Consider the following 17,362-nt stretch of genomic DNA (forward strand, 5'->3'; position numbering starts at 1 on the left):
TCAAGTGCTCCAGGGACCCAATTGCTGCTGCAGAAAGCAGAAGTGGAGTATCTAAACAGCAAAAGAGTATACTTAATTTTTGTCTTTTAAATTTTGCACTGGGACAAAGAAAGTATCATGATGAAGAATCAGAGTTTCTCTCTTTAGTGCAAATGACACATAGACTGAATTCTAGTTAATACTAAATGTTCTCTAGATTCTAGAGGTAATTTACTGATGGCTCTAACTGTGTGCAGGGTGAAAGGTAGGTACTAAGTTTGATTCCTGGCAAAGCAATTTTCTCCTACATTCAGAACTGTTTCATAGGGAGAAGTGTCTAATGAAAGAAAGACTAACGAGTTTGAAGTCAGACTTGGTTTCTGACCCTACTGTTGCTATACCAAGAGCAACACACACCTAAGGTCTGCAGTTCCCTGCCCTATGCTCTCAGGTAAATGGCTGACATCCTCTGTGAACTCAAATCCTTTCAGCATTCCCATTTCATAATTCTCACAAATTTCTAAGTAAAAGTTGCTTTAGATACCACTCCCAGGCCCTGAGGCCTTGTTCTCCTTTAAGTCCTTGCAGCTTTAATTCACGAGGTCAGTGTACTTTGGAGTACAGGGAAAATCCAACCAGCAATACAGCATAAGGTGAGCTCATAAATTTGGGAGAATGAATTTTGCCAAGAAGTCAAGAGCCTTAGTAAATGGTGTTCTTGCCAAAATATGCTGCTTTCTAGGAAACAATTAATGATAGTGTTTCTTGAGTTCTCACTTTGGGACAGGTACTGTTCTGAGTGCTCCCCTTGAATTTACTAATTTAACCTCCTTCCCCACCCCCACCCCCACCCTCGCAATTGCTATGAGGAAGATCCTATTTTTCACTCTCATTTTGCAGATGAGGAGAGTACAACACAGAGAGATTGAGTGACTTGTCTAAGTTCACACTTTCACACTGATGTTGACCAAGGCTAACTGTCTCCAGAGCATAGGTTCTTAACCACTAGGAAGTGCTGTCACTTGAAACAAAGAGAGCAGACTTGTACTGGTTGCCTGGGCATTCTAGCTAAGTATAAATCTAGCCTCATGCAGAGCAACAGGTCCAGTTGAGTTTTACTGATACACTCTCTGCACTATAACTTGTATACAATGGCTTGAGGCTACCAGGAACATATCCGCTGAAGTTTATTGCCTGGCAGTCTAGGATTTACAACCTGCATATGGTAGTGGTGTGTTTTTAACATCCCCCTCATGTATATTTTCTCAGTGAGATAGCAAGTTTCCCAAAGATTTGTGTGTAGCCCTTTATTTCTCTTGTATATTCCTTATTCATAAAGCTTTGGGGCTTAGTAAGTGGTTTTGATTGACTTTCAGCAACTCTGCATGGTGGTCACAGTGATCATATTTGCAAAATGAAAAAAGGGTTTAGTTCCATGGTTCAGCTGCTTAAGAATTTTCTTCCAGATTCTGAGGCTTTATTCTTAGTCTGGTTTTATAAGACAGCAAGCCAATAGACATTCAGTGTACATTTATTTATGTATTTATTTATTTTTATTGAAGTATAATTGATCTACAGTCAATACACTTTTTTTTTTTGAGTGTTCTCCATCAGAAAAAGCCAGTGGCTAGGTACAGAAGAGTCCAAAGGCAAATAAGACACTGATCTTCAAGAACTCACAATATAGTGGAGATTAAATTAAACAATATGCCTCTCAGTTCAGTTCAGTTGCTCAGTGGTGTCCGACTCTTCGCGACCCCATGAATCACAGCATGCCAGGCCTCTCTGTCCATCACCAACTCCCGGAGTTCACCCAGACTCACATCCATCAAGTCAGTGATGCCATCCAGCCACCTCATCCACTGTCGTCCCCTTCTCCTCCTGCCCCCAATCCCTCCCAGCATCAGAGTCTTTTCCAATGAGTCAACTCTTTGCATGAGGTGGCCAAAGTACTGGAGTTTCAGCTTCAGCATCATTCCTTCCAAAGAAATCCCAGGGCTGATCTCCTTCAGAATGGACTGGTTGGATCTCCTTGCAGTCCAAGGGACTCTCAAGAGTCTTCTCCAACGCCACAGTTCAAAAGCATCAATTCTTCAGCGCTCAGCCTTCTTCACAGTCCAACTCTCACATCCATACATGACCACAGGAAAAACCATAGCCTTGACTAGACGGACCTTTGTTGGCAAAGTAATGTCTCTGCTTTTGAATATGCTATCTAGGTTGGTCATAACTTTCCTTCCAAGGAGTAAGCATCTTTTAATTTCATGGCTGCAGTCACCAGCTGCAGTGATTTTGGAGCCCAAAAAAATAAAGTCTGACACTGTTTCCACTGTTTCCCCATCTATTTCCCATCAAGTGATGGGACCGGATGCCATGATCTTTGTTTTCTGAATGTTGAGCTTTAAGCCAACTTTTTCACTCTCCACTTTCACTTTCATCAAGAGGCTTTTGAGTTCCTCTTCACTTTCTGCCATAAGGGTGGTGTCATCTGCATATCTGAGGTTATTGATATTTCTCCCAGCAATCTTGATTCCAGCTTGTGTTTCTTCCAGTCTAGCGTTTCTCATGATGTACTCTGCATATAAGTTAAATAAGCAGGGTGACAATATACAGCCTTGACGTACTCCTTTTCCTATTTGGAACCAGTCTGTTGTTCCATGTCCAGTTCTAACTATTGCTTCCTGACCTGCATACAGATTTCTCAAGAGGCAGGTCAGGTGGTCTGGTATTCCCATCTCTTTCAGAATTTTCCACAGTTTATTGTGATCCACATAGTCAAAGGCATTGGCATAATCATTATGCCTCTAGAGGGATGGAAATCTGCCTGGAAGAATCTGGAATGACTCCTTGGAGAAAGTAGGATTTAACTGAACTTTGCAAAAAGCAATAGAATTGAGAACAATATATAGAACAAAGAAGTTTTAAGAATGATCACCCTCGCACTTGAACAGGGGTAGAAATTTCAGCCTAAGTTGATGCACCCATCATAACAGAAAGTTTTTCCTATTTCTATCCTGGAACTTTAAGTGGGATAATTTATTCTTCCAAAAAAAAAAATTCTGTATGATTTAAGAAAGGAAGAACTGGTCATTTCACAATTTACTTGGAATGAGGTATGGGAGGACTAAATTGTTAAATGCTTTGTATGTGTGAAAGTGAAAGTGAAGTCACTCAGTCATGTCTGACTCTCTGCGACCCCATGGACTGTGGCCCACCAGGCTCCTCCATCCATGGGATTCTCCAGGCAAGAGTACTGAAGTGGGTTGCCATTTCCTTCTCCAGGAGATCTTCCCAACCCAGGGATCGAACCCAGGTCTCCCGCATTGCAGCCAGACACTTTACCATGTATGAAACAGAATGTTAAATGCTTTAAAATTGTATTATTTAATTCTCACATAAATATAAGAAAACCAAGTCTTAAAAATAACAGTGACTTTCTCATTATCATGCAGATAATAAGTGGCAGAGCAGAAATTAAAATCAGGTATGTCTGAATCCAAAGTCCATACACTAACAAAAAGTACACCTCATTCTGTCGAACTATCTGAGCTTCATCTTGCTATGGGTTCTTGTTTATTCTTCTCTGTGAACACTGCATTTATAGGAAATTTTAAAAACGTCTAAAATGTATAAGTTCACTTTTATTCAGTGTGCATCCAAGTTTCACATTAACTGCCTATTTTTCTTTTCTTTTTCACCCCAAGGTTTTTTTTTTTTAGCTAAAACTTTTCAACCTTCTGTGATCTCTTTATAACTCCCTTTAGAATGCATAATTGTGCTCAATCAATTTGTTAGAGGCTTTTGAAGTGTTAAAAAAACTACATTAAAATTATTTTCTTTCAGGTTTTATGTTAATGAACATAGGTGCTATTCAGAGCAAAGTCAGGGTGTCAAGGGAACTTTAGTTAAAGTTATTCATACATAAACTAAAAAAGGAAACATCTTTAGTGGAGGAAAAATACATTTAATGAGTAAGTACAGCACACAATTCCTCCTTTCAAAAATGTCAGCTTGTATTGAACCTCCATTCTAGATATCTTACAATTACTTTGTCAACAGAAGGTAGAGCAGTGATGGATGACGCATTGGTTCTTGAAACCAAACTTTTGTGAGTTACTTAGGCTGAAACTAAGTGCTTTTACATTCCAGTCTTATTGATGATAGTGGTTTTATATTTATCACCCTGTCATTTCAGTTGACTGTATCAGGCTCTTCCCTGTAAGAATATGGACACTAATGGGGTGTGTCCTTAGTGCTGGGAAGGGTCACCGATTCATTCTGCTAACACAGTCAGGGCACAGACTGTTTCCCATGGAAGCTTGGAAGCAGCTTTTCCCATTTCAAAAAGAGATCAGTAAAAGGGGCCTTAAAACGCCTTTGGAAATTGTCTTCTTACTGGCTCTCTTTTGACCATGACCCATCCTTGCGGTGCTGCACACAGAGGCATTCGGCTCTCAGTAATGGAACATTACTATTTTGCTGCCTCCCCTATAATAGGAAGAATTCTACCAGGACCTTGGTGAGTCCAGGACCTGATTGCAACACTTTATTTATAAGAAATTCTGTCAAGAATCAATAATAGTCTTGGGTCTCAAGTTCTTTCTTTAATAATACTTTGATATGATTTGTCACAAGCTCGCCCAGAGTATCCACCAGATTTTATTACTTACCTTGCAGCACAGTGTCTTATCTTTGAGTCATGAGATCAGCCATGGGGAGACCTTTAAAAAGCTATATTCTTTACTGTTTGGTTATTACAGAAAGTCTATATGACTCAATAATATCTTTTATAGGGTGTGCTGTCACATCTTCACACAGATGTTTAACCCCAACATAGATATACTGGATGCCTGGAGGCCATTTCAGTGACATGGACGTTGTTTTTCATGATTGGCTGCCTGATGTATCAATAGCAGCAAAAATAGACCTATATGAAAAATCACAATGAAAACAATACCAAAAACACTACCACCGTAACATAGTATGTTGACTTATTCTCCCAGCCTGACGTTTCTGACTGGATCTTAAACTAAATGTCCATTTTGACAGAGATTTTGTTTAGAGTCCAGAGTTTTAGGTTTTTATTACCTGAAAGCAGCAGAAATTTGGAGATCAATTTAGATTCCTTTCCTGTGTGTGATCAGCTCCTCAGGTTTCACTGTACATCTCAATAAACGTGCTCCTCCTACATCAGTAGTGTGCTCTACAGCCATAGCTCCAAATATATTTTGCACCGCTCAGCCGTGGAATTCGTACTGCTGCAGCTAATGCCTGTTGGTAAATGCTTGCATCATTACATGTTGTATTTACACAACTGTATATTGTCAGCCTAGGGTTTCGTCTCTCCAATCTGTTTTTCTTCTCTGGAAGAAAATAGCAGAAAATGTACTAATACTCACTGCAGACAAAACACACACACACACACACACACACACACATACACTCAGACACTCACAAGGAGACACACATGCAAACCAAGATTTCCAAATGGTAATCATTTTGAATTTTGAAATTAGAGGAAATGAGGGAGAAACACTCCTTAGAAAGTTATTATTTTAGATCTTTCATCTGTCTCCAAATTGGTACTAATTTTAAATGTAGATTTTTAAACAATTTTTGGTATGTGAGCAAACATTTTATTTTAAAAGTTTTCTGTTTTGTTCCCACGGCTGCTGCAGTTGTTGCCCAAGGGGAGTCTTCTCACTAGGCCAGCTGCTTTCTCCAGCAGTTTGGATCCTGGCTGACCCTGCACACGGCCTGAGCAGCGACACCCTACCCTGGCTCAGCCAGGAGCGTGCTTTCACTGCCCAGAAGACATGTATTCTAAGTCGCTTCAGTTGTGTCTGACTCTGCGATCCCAAGGACTATCGCCTGTCAGGCTCCTCTGTCCATGGAATTTCCCAACCAAGAATACTGAAATGGGTTACCGTTTCCTGCTCCAGGGAATCTTCCTGGCTAGGGGATCGAAACTGCCTCTCTTATATTTCGTGAAGCAGCAGGTGGATTCTTTACAAGACATCCTGGCTTGATTTCTTTGCCTTCTCCAGCATAAGCAGAGGCAGTAAAGCCAGGAGACCCTGGTGACCCAACTGCTGGCTCTGGCTGTGACCCGCCACCCTACTTTGTCTCTGATCCTTTCTTTCAGATCAACACTCCTTTCAGTGCAGAATCGGGACACTTCCCAACCCTCACTCACCTTCTCTCCTCAGACTGGACTTAGGCTGAAGCTAAGCCTAGCTCACGAGTGACAGGTCTCTGCTCCTGTCACTACCCTCCTCAGCTTTCCCAACAGGGAGAAGTGGTAGGAATGTTCAAGAAATTGCCCTGGGCTTGACTCAGGATCCCTTGGTTTACCTGTAGGATTGTGTCCAAGGGCAGGAAAAGGAATCTATAATTGCTAAATACGTACTGTATGCCAAAATCTGAGCCAGGCTTCTGTGTACATTAGCTCCTTTCATGCTCATACCATGCTCTCCATGATACAAATGAGGAGCCCTTCATTCAGAGGTTTTGCTGCCCTTATGAAAATGGGAGTGTGGGAACTGACCTACAGATTGAAGGGGGTTCGACTAAAATTCATCCTTTCTCTACCCAAATTGCCAAACCATGCAGCTAGCCTCTTGCATGCTATCATCCATGGACCACTGTCCTTGGAGATTCTCATAAGACTACTTTTCAGCCCATTCCCCACATCACCTGTGCCCTCCCTTCTCTTCCTATCCAAATGCCAGCTCAGTCCTACATCTCTGGGAACTCTACTGCAATGAACTGATTCAGGCTTTTGCTATTTTTTCTAAACTCTTTAATTTGCAATAATTATAGACTCACATGTGACTGTAAGACCTAGTGGAGAGATATCTTCTATACTCTTCACCCAGTTTTCCTGTTATTTATAGTATAGAATCACAAATGGGATGTTGATACTGAAACACTTCACCAGCTTTATTTAAAATTCACCAGTTTCACAAGCTTTCATATCTGTGTGTCTGCATGCCTGCACAAGCATGTGTGAGTGTGCATGTGTGTATTTCATTCCAGGCAACTGCATCACACATGCAGATTCATGTGATAATCACCGCAATTAAGATACACAGACGTTCCATCACAGGATCCCTTGTGCTGCACTCATACAGCCACAGCCACTTTCCTATCTATGCTTACCAGCTCCTGGCTGTCTCTCATCAGTTCTCCACTTACACTTTGTTGTCATTTCAAGAATGTTATATAAGTGAAATTATATGATATGTTGCTTTTGAGGGTAAATCTATTTAGCTTTGAAAATTCTGTTCTTGACTGAAGTATATTTTGTATAGAATTATTCACTTATTTGAAACTAATTGTTGGTCCCCTACAACTTACCAGGTACTTTGAGATACTGAACATACAACAGTGAACCACACTGACAAACATCCCTGTGCCATATACTTGGGTCCTTATTTCTGGTGCAGTTTATTGCTCTTGATGTATATTTCTTACCTAAACTTTCATTCCATCAATAGATCTTAAGCTTTCTGAGAGCAGAGAGCCCATCACACAACCATTCTGTTTTTACATGTGAGGCCTAGAACCACAAACTTTGACTGTAGACTTATGGTATAGGGAGGAGTCTGTAGAGATCATCTGGTCCGTTCTCACATGAAAAGAATTTTAAGGGAGGGGACATTGCTGCTGCTGCTGCTAAGTCACTTCAGTCATGTCCGACTCTGCGTGACCACATAGACGTCAGCCCACCAGGCTCTCCTGCCCCTGGGATTCTCCAGGCAAGAACACTGGAGTGGGTTGCCATTTCCTTCTCCAATGCATGAAAGTGAAAAAGTGAAAGTGAAGTTGCTCAGTCGTGTCTGACTCTTAGCGACCCCATGGACTGCAGCCTACCAGGCTCCTCCATCCATGGGATTTTCCAGGCAAGAGTACTGGAGTGGGGTGCCATTGCCTTCTCCAAAGGGAGGGGACATTATTGCTCTCCTAACATGTGGAAGGGCCTTGCACTAAACAATGACATGTAAAACAATTTAAACCTACCAGCTCCTTTCACAAGGCATTCAGATCTTCAACACCCCTCACTCAGACAGCTCATACTGTCAGTCTTCACGCTCCCAATAGAAGAAGCTTAGCTTCTACAATTAGTCTGTACAACAGATGCACAGCATCTTCTGAGTGAGATCTGCACATCACAAGAGAAAAAGGCTCATCATTGTGCAGATGGCAGCCTTGTTCCACTCACACAGCACCCATGACTGTATCAACACCAGCCTCCCCTTGTGATCACTGTGCAGTTCTTCTCTGTGCGGAGAGTAAAATAACAAGTTCTCCCCTTCCTCTTAAGCATGGAGATTTTGTGAGGACCTTCTGGAGACCTTGTGATGATTCCTTCAATCTGGTGCAAAGGTGAGAAAAATGAACTTAGTAAGCTTTGTAAAGGTTGATCAGCTTCCACAATCAGTCACCAGCAAATTCAAGTCTACAGAAAATGAATTTCCAATGTGGAATGTGACTGTTATTATAGTCTTATAGATTCCTATTGAAAAATAAACCAAGAGAAATGAGTTCTATTGTGAGCCATTGTATCAAAAGTTTTGTGATTACAGAATTGAATTTCCCAGAAGTACATAATTGTTTAAATTGAGTTATTTTCCTCCTCCCCAATTACAAGTCTATTGTCTCTTTATTATATAACAATTGTTGACAAAGAATGGAAAGTTAAAACTTTACCGAAGGATCCTGTATTCAGTTTTCTGTGTAATAGAACTTCTGGAAACCCCAGGATACATGGTAAATTGATTCCAAAATATAACCATTGTCCTGATAGGATTCTCAGGAGGAGAATGCAGTTTTTATCTCAGCACCTTCAGAATACTGACTTGGCACAATAATCTATTTGCTGACTCTAAAATGATAGAATGAAGCCTTGTAGCAAATGATACATTGAAAAGATGAGAAATGAAGTAATCCATGAATCTGAAAAGATTCCTTTATTCAGTATATCATCTGTTCAGAGGATTAAGTTGTTGGCATCAGATAAAGCAGATAAGCTTACTAGCAAAGTGGAAATGTGGACTTTTTTATCTGGCTTTTGATGAATTAGCTGGCCTTGCTGGTGCTGCCCAATGTGCATTTTTTCTTAAGTTTTGTGTTTTAGGAATCATATTTTCATAATCACTAGTGCAAAGAGGAAGTTTTAGTACAATAAAATAGACTTGGCCTGTGATTCATTTGGGTATAGTTTCTAATGATACCCAATCCTGAACTAACCCCATCTTCCACAACAGTTTCACTATCTGTTCATCATTTGGAGCATTGAGTACAGAATCTAGCAGAAAGTAGACTGCTCTCTGCTGAAAGTCTAAGTGGACTTCAGAAGTTGTTTGGGCCTGCTCTCTTTGGTTGAGATTGTGAAGGAATAAGCCATGATTGTGGGAGGATATTCTATTTTGTTAATTGACACAATTCATGCATCAGATGAAGAAATCTTACTTTTTGCAATTTACATGTAGTACAATGAAGAACTGGTGCTCATGAATGAATTATTTGGCTCCTATTGGTTCTGGAAAGATTTGGGGAAAAAAGAATTTCTAGAACAATAAGCAAAAATGAAAAAAAGTAGTCTAAGAGATTTTTAACAAATTCTTTCAGTTACTATTTAGAAGACAATAATTATAGCATTCCAGATAATTATTAGAGAAGATTTAGTGGGAAAGGTAAAAACATTTTTATTCATTATCATAATTTTGTCTTAGAAGGAATTTTAATATTTCTGCCAGGCCCTAGGGGGAAGAAACTAAAAGAACAATAAAACGCTTACAAAAGTTAGATCTAGAATTTACTGGGGTTATTACCAATTTAAACAGAAACTAAATGTCTTTTAAGAATGAGGCAGAAGCCATGTTAACTGGCATTAATGTAGATAGGATGAATGAAATTGTCTGAACAGATGACCTTGTATGGAGTTTGTGGAGTGATGCTGTTGATGGTGATTGCCATTTGTATCCAGTTGATAGACTGAGAATATGTGACACGATGTGCCAAAAAGGAGGAAATAAGCCAAGGACAGTGATGTTGTGCTCAACCATGTCCAACTCTTTGGGGCCCCCTGGACTGCAGCTTACCAGGCTCTTCTATCCATGGAATTTTTTTTTTTTTTTTTGGCAGGAATACTGGAGTGGGTTGCCATTTCCTCCTCCACAGGGTCTTCCTGATCCAGGGATCAAACCCATGTCTCTTGCATCTGCTGCATTGTCAGGCAGATTCTTTACCATTAAGTTACCTGGGAAACCCCAGGAGAGTGGTGTTGCATGCCCTAAAATGGAACAGCAGGGTATTTGTTATTAGAAGTACAATTTGCCAAGTGGTTTATTTTCACTCTAAACAATTGTAGGTGATTCATAATTTACTTTCAGACTTTTGGTGGTGCACTCTTCATGTCTTGTGATAAACATCCTATATTTTGAGATTCTTTGTCAAATAATTGGTTATGACTAACCTGACTGAATTTTTCTTTTTTTAATTGTACTTTTTTGTATACAAATACTGTGCTAAATATTTCCTACATGTTTATTCCTCCTAGGATCCTAATGATGACAATATTATTATCACTCTCATTTTTTAAGTGTTGGAACAAAAAGCTAGAAGAACCCAAGTTCCTATCATAAATAGGACTGGCCACCTACATATCCTTTAAAGCACAGTTGTCTTAGACTTTTCTTCTTATACAACTAAACCTAATCCTAACTGATATACTAACCCATTAAATTTCCAAGGAAAAGGGGAATTGGGGCAATTTTATGTGCTAGACAATTTATATGTAATAACTCATATAATTCTGACATGTATAAAAATTTTTTATTTCCATGTCATAGTTGACAAAGAATCTCAGAGAACTTAGCTTACTTTAATGATGAGAATTTTGGGATCCAGGAAAGTTTTTTAACTTCACACAAGTGATAAATATAAGTCAACCACAGGTCTTTATGGTTCCAAATCCCATGCTTTTAATTAGACTGTGTTGCTTTAGACTATAGAAACCAAATTTAAAAGGTTTCTGTCTTTAATATCACATGATTACCGAAACTGGTTGAGAAAGGAAGAGAGGGTAAACAGACAAACCTGTTGTTGCCCACAGAAAGTGAGTTGGCATTATTTGTTAAGTGAAGAATGAATAAATGATAACTGTCTTTTCACCAGTTCTACTGCAAGCACCTATACATGATGTAAAACAACAGCCACAACAATATCAGAACTTTTTAAAAAACTCAAAACCATTAAAACAAAAAATACCCATTGAGAAGATCGAGGATCCCAGGCACAGAGGTAAACTGGAATCTGGCAGGAAATGCAGATTTGGGGATGAAGTGAAAATCTCATAGAATCATGAGACCACCCGCATATGAGCTCCACTAGTATGTTCAAGGAGAAGGCAATGACACCCCACTCCGGTACTCTTGCCTGGAAAATCCCATGGATGGAGAAGCCTGATAGGCTGCAGTCCATGGGGTCGCTAAGAGTCGGACACGACTGAGCAGCTTCACTTTCACTTTTCACTTTCATGCATTGGAGAAGGAAATGGCAACCCACTCCAGTGTTCTTGCCTGGAGAATCCCAGGGACAGTGGAGCCTGGTGGGCTGCCGTCTATGGGGTTGCACAGAGTCGGACACAACTGAAGCAACTTAACAGTATGTTCAAGTCCAAAATGCTAGCAGCAGAGGGGGAATTGGAGGATGCTTCTCTAGTGAAATTAAACCAGTACAGACCTACAGATGAGAATAGTTAGATGTCCCAGTGAAAAAGCCAGCCGGTCACTCTTGTGCTAGAGGCACTCATTAGTTGACTGCTGCATTAATGTATTGGTTTCCCATCAACTCTTTAATGCCTAACTATGAACAGAGAAGAATGATTAGATACTGTAATATAGAGAAACAAATAAAGAACAGAACTGATAAGAAATCTGGACAATGGAAAGAATGAATATCTTTCACTAATGAATTAACAATAGAAAATGGAACAATTTGAAAAAAATATAGTGTTTTTAAAATTAATGTATGATAGCCAAATTTGAATAAAAGTGTTATAAGATACAGTCAGAAAATATCCCAGAAAGAATGATAATAGAAAGAGATGAACAGATGAAATGTTTTGGAACACCTTATGACCCAAAAATGAGGTCTAACATAGACTTAATAGGCATTCTGGAAAGAGAGAACAGAGAAAATAAAAACAAGGAAGTTATTTTAAAAGAATTCAGGGATTAAAAACAAAAAAAACTAAAGAATATAAAGTGGAAATTCTTTATATTTCCACTGTGGACTGGCTCCAAATTGGGAAAGGAGTATGACAATGTTGTATATTTTCACTCTGCTTATTTAACTTACATGCAGAGAACATCCCAGCAAAATGCTGGGATGGATGAATCACAAGTTGGAATCAAGATTGCTAGGAGAAATAGCAACAATCTCTGACACTCAGACACCACTCTATTGGGAGAAAGTGAAGAGGAACTAAAGAGCCACTTGAAGACAGTGAAAAAGCTGGCTTAAAACTCAACATTAAAAAACCAAGATCATGGCATCCTGTCCCATCACTCCATGGCCAATGTAAGAGGAAAAAGTGGAAGCAGTGACAGATTTTCTTTTCTTGGGCTCCAAAATCACCGTGGATGGTGACTGCAGCCATTGGCAGGGCTGTGTTCTCTCAGGTCAAACAACAGGGGGGAACACAGCTGCGCCTATCAACAGAAAATTGGATTAAAGATTTACTGAGCATGGCCCCACCCATAAGAATAACACCCAGTTTACTCTTGAATAGGCTCTCACATCAGGAAGCTTCCATAAGCTTCTTATCCTTCTCCATCAGAGGGCAGACAGAATGAAAACCACAATCACAGAAAACTAACCAAACTGATCATATGGACCACCGCCTTGTCTAACTCAATGAAACTATGAGCCATGCCATGTAAGCTGCCCAAGATGGATGGGTCATGATGGAGAGTTATGACAAAACATGGTTTACTGGAGAAGGGAATGGCAAACCACTTCAGTATTCTTGCCTTGAGAACCGCATGAACAGAATGAAAAGGCAAAAGATAGAACACTGAATGACGAACTCCCCAGGTTGATAGGTGCCCAATATGCCACCGGACATCACTGGAGAAAAAACTCCAGAAAGAATGAAGAGATGGAGTCAAAGCAAAAACAACACCTAGCTTTGGATGTGACTGGTGATGGAAGTAAAGTCTGATGGTGTAAAGAACAATATTGCATAGGAAACTGGGATGTTGGGTCTATAAATCAAGGCAAATTGCAAGTGGTCAAACAGGAGATGGCAAGAGTGAACACTGACATTTTAGGAATCAGTGAACTAAAATGGACTTCAGTTCAGTTTAGTCACTAAGTCGTGTCCGACTCTTTGGGACCCCATGAATCGCAGCACGCCAGGCCTTCCTGTCCATCACCAACTCCTGGAGTTGACCCAAACTCATGTCCATTGAGTCGGTGATGCCCTCCAACCATCTCATCCTCTGTTGTCCCCTTCTTCACCCACCCTCAATCTTTCCCAGCATCAGGGTCTTTTCAAATGAGTCAGCTCTTCGCATCAGGTGGCCAAAGTATTGGAGTTTCAGCTTCAAAATCAGTCCTACCAGTGAACACCCAGGACTGATCTCCTTCAGAATGGACTGGTTGGATCTCCTTGCAGTCCAAGGGACTCTCAAAAGTCTTCTCCAACACCACAGTTCAAAAGCATCAATTCTTCAGTGCTCAGCTCTCTTCACAGTCCAACTCTCATATCCAAACATGACCACTGGAAAAACCATAGTCTTGACTAGATGGACCTTTGTTGACAAAGTAATGTCTCTGCTTTTTAATATGCTATCTAGGTTGGTCATAACTTTCCTTCCAAGGAACAAGTGTCTTTTAATTTCATGGCTGCAATCACCATCTGCAGTGATTTTGGAGCCCAGAAAAATAAAGTCAGCCACTGTTTCCATTGTTTCCCCATCTGTTTGCCATGAAGTGATGGGACTGGATGCCATGTAAGGTCTGTTTAGGTCTTACTGTTTAGGTAGGACAGCTACATGTAAAAGAACACCATACAAAAAAATAAACTCAAAATGGATTAAAGACCTAAAGCTAACACCAGAAACTATAAATTTCTTAGAAGAAAACATAGGCAGAACACTAGATGAAATAAATCAAAGCGAGATCCTTTATGGCCTACCTCCTAAAGTAACGGAAATAAAAACAAAAGTAAACAAATGGGACCTGATTAAACTTAAAAGATTTTGCACAGCAAAAGAAACTATAAGCAAGGTGAAAAGACAAACCTTAGAATGGGAGAAAATAGTAGCAAATGAAATGGCTGACAAAGGATTAATTTCCAAAATATACAAGCAGCTCATACAACTCAATACCAGAAAAAAAACAACCCAATCAAAAAAGTGGGAAAACACCTAAACAGACATTTCTCCAAAGAAGACATACAGATGGCTAACAAGCACTTGAAAAGATGATCAACATCGCTCATTATTAGAGAAATGCAAGTCAAAACTACAATGAGATATCACCTCACACCAGTCAGAATGGCCATCATCAAAAAGTCTACAAACAATAAATGCTGGAGAGGTTATGGAGAAAAGGAAACGCTCTTGCGCTGTTGGTAGGAATGTAAATTGATGCCGCCACTATGGAAGATGATATGTAGATCCCTTAAAAACCTAGGAATAAAACCACCATGTGACCCAGCAATCCCACTCTTAGGCATATGCCCTGAGGAAACCAAAATTTCAAAAGACACATGTATCCCAATGTTCAATGCAGCACTATTTACAATAGCTGGAACATGGAAGCAACCTAGATGTCCATCGACAGATGAATAGATATAGAAGCTGTGGTACAAATACACAACAGAATAGTACTCAGCTATAAAAAGGAACACAGTTGCATCAGTTCTAAAGAGGCAGATGAACCTAGAACCTATTATACAGAATGAAGTAAGTCAGAAAGAGTAAGATAAATAGCATACTCTAATGCATATATATGGAATCTAGAAAAATGGTACTGAAAAATTTATTTACAGGGCAACAGTGGAGATACAGATATAGAGAATAGACTTAACGACATGGGAAGAGGGGAGGAGAGAGTGAGATGTATGGAAAGAGTAACATGGAAACTTACATTACCATATGTAAAATAGATAGCCAACAGGAATTTGCTGTATGACTCAGGAAACTCAAACAGGGGCTCTGTATCAACCTAGAGGGGTAGGATGCAGAGGGAGATGGGAGGGAGTTTCAAAAGGAAGGGGATATATGTATTCCTAAGGCTGATTCATGTTGGGCTTTGACAGAATACAACAAAATTCTGTATTGCAATTATCCTTTAATAAAAAATAAATTAAAAAAAAAAACATTGCTAGGAGAAATATCAATAATGTCAGATATGCAGATGACACCACCCTTATGGCAGAGAGTGAAGAAGAACTAAGGAGCCTCTTGATGAAAGTGAAAGAGGAGAGTGAAAAAGCTGGCTTAAAACTCAACATTCAGAAAATTAAGATCATGGTATCCAGTCCCATCACTTTGTGGCAAATAGATGGGGAAACAATGGAAGCAATGACAGACTTTATTTTCTTGGGCTCCAATATCACTGCAGATGGTGACTGAGCCATGAAATTAAAAGACACTTGCTCCCTGGCAGAAAAGTTATGACCAAAACCTAGACAATATATTAAAAAACAGAGACATTACTTTGCCAACAAAGGTCTGTCTAGTCAAAGCTATGGTTTTTCCAGTAGTCATGTATGGATGTGAGAGTTGGACTGTGAAGAAGGCTGAGCGCTGAAGAATTGATGCTTTTGAACTGTGGTATTGGAGAAGACTCTTGAGAGTCCCTTGGACTGCAACTAGTCCATCGTAAAGGAAATCAGTACTGAATATTCATTGGAAGGACTGATTTTGAAGCTGAAACTCCAATACTTTGGCCACTTAACACGAAGAACTGACTCATTTGAAAAGACCCTGATGATGGGAAAGATTGAAGGTAGGAGGAGAAGGAGATAACAGAGGATGAGGTGATTGGATGGTGTCACTGACTCAGTGGACATGAGTTTGAGCAAGCTCTGGGAGATGGTGATGAAGAGGAAAGCCTGGGATGCTGCAGTCCATGGGGTTGCAGGGAGTTGGACATGACTGAGAGACTGAACTGAAACTGAACTTGCATCTTGGAAGGATAGTTATGACAAACCTAGGCAATGTATTAAAAAGCAGAGATATCATTTTCCCAAAAAAGGTTTGTATAGTAAATGCTATGGTTTTTCCAGTAGTCATGCATGGATGTGAGAGAAGGCTGAGCACTGAAGAATTGATGATTTCTAAGTGTGGTGCTGGAGAAGACTTGTGGGAATCTCTTAGAGTGCAAACACATCAAACCAGTCAATCTTAATGAAAATCAATCCTGAATATTCACTGGAAGGAATGATGCTGAAGCTGAAGCTCCAATACTTTGGCCACCTGATGCGAAGAGCTGACTCATTGGAAAGGACCCTGATGGTGGGAAAGATTGAGGGCAAAAGGAGAAGGGGGTGGCAGTGGATGAGATAGTTAGATATCATCACTGACTTAATGGACATGAAATTGAGCAAACCCCAAGAGATAGTAAAGGACAGAGGAGCCTTGTATGCTATAATTCATGGTGTCACAAAAAGTTGAACATGACTTAGTCACTGAACAACAGCTGTATGTATATTTATGTGTGTAAAAGACCTAAAATCTTCATTTACTGCTTTAATAGGTCAACAGATGATGTTTTACTTTGATAAATCACAATATAGCTGGGTAGCAGTAGACATAGTTAAAAACATTAAAAAAAGTTGTTGCCCTTGGCAATATATAAACTGGGTAGTAAACAGAAAGGATAATTTTTTTTTTAATGTATATATTGCTGTTAGTAATGGTTAAATTCTTCAACTGTATACTCACATTTCTTTAATTTTTTAAGTTTGTAGATCCTTGCCATCATTGCTACTTGACCATCCCTGAATCTATCAGTTTCCTCTTTAGCTTTACAATGCCTCCTTTCTCTTTCTGCCAGTTGTCCCTTCAGTAACGTGGAATTGGGCTAAAATCACTATTATGCACATTCAGAGTTCTTAGAAAGATAAGAATTTATTCCCCCTGCGGTGCTTCTTTTTCAGTTCTGAGCACAGCAAAGACATGTTACATAACTCGGAGTTTCAACAAACACCTGGGAATCAGGCTGTGTATTGCTCAGATGAGACCAGACATGAAGAGATTGGTAGTGACAAGTGTTGTCACTTCTCTCTCTGACAGCAGGCAAGTGGCACACTGTATATACAAGGTCTGATACCATGCTCTCCAGATGAGAAAAAAAGGAA

At 39.8% G+C, this 17,362-nt stretch overlaps 1 long non-coding RNA gene across 1 annotated transcript in view; it reads left to right on the plus strand.

Moving 5' to 3' along the window:
* Positions 1–581: 581 nt before the first annotated feature.
* LOC129656157 (uncharacterized) overlaps positions 582–17,362 on the plus strand; it is a 48,228-nt gene continuing 31,447 nt past the window's right edge. Inside the window, exons 1-2 of the long non-coding RNA XR_008716236.1 lie at positions 582–632; positions 8,306–8,367. This is a non-coding gene — a long non-coding RNA (uncharacterized LOC129656157). The remainder of the gene's footprint in view (positions 633–8,305; positions 8,368–17,362) is intronic.

The sequence above is a fragment of the Bubalus kerabau genome, chromosome 6 (assembly GCF_029407905.1).
Source record: "Bubalus kerabau isolate K-KA32 ecotype Philippines breed swamp buffalo chromosome 6, PCC_UOA_SB_1v2, whole genome shotgun sequence".
Classification (NCBI taxonomy): domain Eukaryota; kingdom Metazoa; phylum Chordata; class Mammalia; order Artiodactyla; family Bovidae; genus Bubalus; species Bubalus kerabau.